This window comes from Amphibalanus amphitrite, unplaced genomic scaffold (assembly GCF_019059575.1).
Source record: "Amphibalanus amphitrite isolate SeventyFive unplaced genomic scaffold, NRLGWU_Aamphi_draft 000570F_arrow, whole genome shotgun sequence".
Lineage (NCBI taxonomy): Eukaryota > Metazoa > Arthropoda > Thecostraca > Balanomorpha > Balanidae > Amphibalanus > Amphibalanus amphitrite.
The window spans coordinates 23852-28570 of record NW_024882064.1 but is presented as its reverse complement, the minus strand read 5'-3'; the positions used below and the strand labels follow the sequence as shown (position 1 = coordinate 28570).

Sequence of the window (4719 nt, the reverse complement as noted above, 5' to 3'; positions counted from 1 at the left end):
GACATTGTTTTACATATTTGCCGCGGTCGCCTACACTGTAAAAAATGTTGACTAATTTCCTAGCCATCCGGCCACTTTTCACTAACAGATACAATTCAAGTCTACTCGCATTTTGTTGATGAAAAGTGGCTGGATAACTAGGAAATCAGTAAACATCTTTTAAAGTGTTACTCTACCCGGCACCGTGACTTCCTTGGCCCTACAATCGCACTCGCAGCATCGCGCACATTCCGCGAAATCCACTGTTCACTGCTGGGGCTCCGGATGATTCTAGCCTGGCACGAGCCCGTACGCACCGGCCGCTCGTCACCTGTTGCCAGGCGCCCTACCCCCCCCCCCCTGCCCCCTCCCAGACGGGGCCGCCGCGGAGTCGGGGAGCCGCCGACAGGCCACGAGGTGATGTCAAGGGTCATTGGGTCGGCTACCGGCGCCACGACGCGCGCCGTAACATAGCGACAGGCGGGTAACTGAAAACGGTGTGGGCTGAAAGTTTAGGTAACTGCGATTTGTTTGTCGAACGTTAAGTAAAGGGTAACAACTGCGTGCCCACGTCAACTCTGATGTGTAAATGAACAATTTAGATCAGGCTATCACTGCCATTTAAATTGTACTTACCGTATAATGCCATCGTTATAAATCAGATGTATTTTTTACGTCATTTATCAGTTTGTAGAAACACAGCCGGTCTAAGTTTGCTTTTAATTTTCACTGTCTGTGATAATATTTATATCGAACTAGCGCACTTGTTCTACCAGAGTTTCACAATTCACCGGAGCTTGTAGAAGGCTGCGATCGTTTCAACCACCCCTCATAGCTATTTACACTGGGGCTTCGTAGCGTCTGTCAATAGAGGTGACTTTCGGCTCCCTTTCGACGGTAAACAAGCCCCTGTCGCCACCGTCGGTAGCGGCGAAGGCGATTATCTCGCCAGGTCTTCTGTGTGCGCAGCCAGCCGTGAGCACTCTGCTCAGTTACTGCCATACGCTCCGCTGTTGACTGATCAAATATTCACCGAATGCGTGTTAACTACGCGGCGAGAGCAGGTATATTGACGATCGTGTTTCCCTCTATTAAATGCACATCGGCCTGGCCTGGTGTTGCTTTAAAGGGGCAGGCATTTCAATGGCAAACATAGGCCAGTTCCGATCAATTTCCGAACATCATCATTGCCCTATCAGAAAGTCCCGGAAAGCAGGGCTGCAGAGTCGGAGTCGGAGTCGGAGTTGGAGTCGGTCGGAGTCGGCAGTTCTGCCCGGAGTCGGAGTCGGAGTCGGAGTCGCCAAAATCTTACCGACTCCGACTCCGGAGTCAGAGTTAACGCTGCATGGCTCAACGTCATGCAACGCACCCGTTTGATTGACGATACCATGCGCTCGAAATTAGATTTTGTCGATATAAAAAATGCAACGCAAAGCCTTGGAACGCACAAGGGATCATTTCAGGCAAGATAAAAACATCTCCATTATGAACTTCAATGTCATGATATGTATTTTAACCCGCGCCCCACTGGGATCTGCGTATAACGCGCCCTACTGGGGGGGGGGCTCTTCATAGCCCCCCTCCTAACTTCGAAACCCAGTGCCCCCCGCGTTCCGCCGCCAATGTCACCGATGACCTCAGAGGTCAGGTCTAAGTAAAAATTATTAGCATTTTGGCTTGTTCACATTTTGGGCTCTGGCCGCCGTCTTACAAATCAGATCAGGCTCATTTTTGGTTTACACACTCGTGAACACACTCGTGAGCTTCAGATACCCTGAGGGTGCCAAATTTGTACTTTGATTTTCAGGTCAGGGTCAGGTCATCACAGGTCACGGAAATATTATATCATGCGTCGGTCACGTGACGCATGTTTTTGGTTCATTTAGGCCATAGATTTCGAATTTGATGTCGTTTCATTTGAGGTCATTTAAAGTTGAATTTAGCTTAGGTCAGGTCACTTTTAGGTAAAAAAAGGTCAAATTTTGAAGTTAGATTTTTTCAACAAAAAATGTTGTCTATTGGATACAGTTTGAGCTCAGGAACACGATGGTGCTAGTTATATTGGTGCATGATGTCAAATACGCACTGAAAAATTGATTTGAAAAATTTATAATTGTATTTTTTTTGCAATAATGCGTATAACTTGGCCATTTTTGAAGATATTTAGCTACACCTTGCTATAGTAAGTCATAAGCATGTGTTCTATCACATGTATTCCAGGTTTTTCGAAAAGTCAAAAAGTTTTTGAAAAAAATATACAAATATAAATTTGGTATTCTATGGTATATACTTTTCAAAATGTTCAAAATTTTGAAAATCCGAGATAAGAGTTTGATTGCACAGTCTATCCTGAGTCCTCTCATGCAAATAAATTGAATCTAGCTCAAAAGCTGAGCTCTTGGGAGCGATTGTCGTGGTTCAATGTTTTGCGTCGAAATCGGCCGAACATGACGTCACTCTGACGTCATATCCAGCCGACCTCTGGTAGCTACGAAGTTCATATTTGTACACAAGTTTTCAAATTGATGCAGCCGAAGGTACTGAAAGTTTGGCGTCGATACGTCAAGCGCTTTGGAAGAAGGGGGGCTATGAATAGCCCCCCCCCCCAGTGGGGCGCGGGTAGAACCGTCCGGAGTCGGAGTCGGAGTCGGAGTCACCCTAAATTACATCGACTCCGCAGCCCTGCCGGAAAGTGCTGGATTATTCACAGTGAATGCATAGGCTCTGTTTCTTTTTGCGTTTTAGGCTTCGCTAAGGAGAAAAAAATATTGAAACCAATCATTTCTGCTTTATGGAGTCACCTTGTTTACTGGTTAGATATAAACAAGACAATTTAATAACGACGAATGACGATTAAAAAAAATCGTCGCAGTGTATTCCGAAAAAAATACTTTATCATGATTTACATGATGAAGATACTAAAAATGACACTTGATCTATATCTGACAGCAAAACCAATAACCATAGGTACAACTTACAAGCGAATCATGAATCGCTGTTCCATTCTGAGATTCATTTGATTCTAACTCTTCGAAGGATGGGTTGGTGAGTGCCTTTTTGAAACTTTACCATAAGGGCCCTTGTTCCAAAACCGATTACAGGGTGTCCACGTCAAAAGTGTACCCAGACTTTTCTCCATATTTTATCTTAAAAACATCACATTCACGAACAATTGCCCTCGTTTGAGAGCCAAGGCAATGGCAAAACATTTGCTATGCTTTTCAACTGTGCTCGGCACTCTGCTGACCAGCGCGTGCCGTCTAGAGCAACTGCTCTATATGAGCCCCTTTGCGTCGGGCCACCGCCGGCAGATGGACCGTCTGGAGGTGGGTGATCGCCTGGTCAACCATGTGGGAAGGAAGGCGACGGATCTCGTCGATGATGACGTCTTTCAGCTCCTGGGTCGACCCTGGATTGCCAGCGTATGCACAAGTCCTTGAGAAAGCCCCACAAGAAGAAATCTAGAGGGCTGAGGTCGGGCGAGTGGGGAGCCCATTCCACCGCGCTTTTCAAGCTGATGTGGCGGTCAGGAAAGCGCTCCTCCAGGAATCCCAGCGACCGTTTGGCGGTGTGAGGCGGTGCCCCGTCTTGTTGAGACCATTCTTCATGGCGACGGATCCCGCGTCTCCGCTTCAGCTCTCGCCGGAATGGTTCCAGTGCCTCCGAGGCGTAGCGTTCTAGCGTTACGGTGTTGTGTTTGTCTCTCCCCTGTCGTCTTCGAAAAAGAAAGGGCCGATAATGCCCCCTCCATGCCTCATTGCCACCCAAACCGATACTTTCTTGCTGTGCAGAGGCATGGTCTGAACTTTTTCTAGGCAATGGGATCCCCAGTGCACGGGGCATTGTGGGATTTCACATGCCACGGTCCGTCTGCCGGCGGTGGCCCGACGCAAAGCGGCTCATACAGAGCAGTTGCTCTAGACGGCACGCGCTGGTCATCAGAGTGCCGAACACAATTGAAAAGCATAGCAAATGGTTTGCCATTGCCTTGGCTCTCAAACGAGGGCAATTGTTTGTGAGTGTGAGGTTTTTAAGATAAAATACGGAGAAAAGTCTGGGTACACTTTTGATGTGGACACCCGGTATTCAATGATAAGTAGAACAGACGAGTAATTGAGCCTTACAAGCACCATTTTAAAGTGACCATTCCACCTTAACATTAGTTTTGAGTTGAGATAGCCGAGTTGATGGCCATGGCCCGCGAAGTTTGGGCACTCACAACATCGAAAAATGCTTTAATTCGGAGATATGGAATTTCAAACTTGCAGTTTTTGGATTTTAAGGGGCTAATGCATTGGTATGCCCCCTTAGAATTTGTGACGTAAGCGGAGATCTAACGATTTTTAATGTTAGACTAAAACCATCGTCAACACGTGGTGGTATACGCTGCTTTGCGCGCAACGTCTGCCGCACTTCAAGGCTGCCAAATTATTGCTTCCAAATAGTCGCTAGAAACAGGAGAGGTCCAAAGAGTAAACAAAAGTAAAAGTCTAATATCTTGAAAACCGGTGAATCCTTTTCGGTGAAATTTGGTAGATATTCGTTGTCACTCTTTCTGAACCGAGCGACATCACTTTCATGCCAATTCATTAACTTTTTTGAAGGTGGGAGGGTCCCTTTAATTGAAAGCAAAAACACCCTACGAAAATGACAGGTGTCAGGATGGCCGAGCGGTCCAAGGCGCTGCGTTCAGGTCGCAGTCCGGTTCTCCGGGCGTGGGTTCGAATCCCACTTCTGACA

At 46.9% G+C, this 4719-nt stretch overlaps 1 non-coding gene across 1 annotated transcript; it reads left to right on the top strand.

Moving 5' to 3' along the window:
* Positions 1 to 4635: 4635 nt before the first annotated feature.
* Positions 4636 to 4719, top strand: Trnal-cag. The gene has a single exon. It is a non-coding gene; the product is annotated as a tRNA-Leu (tRNA).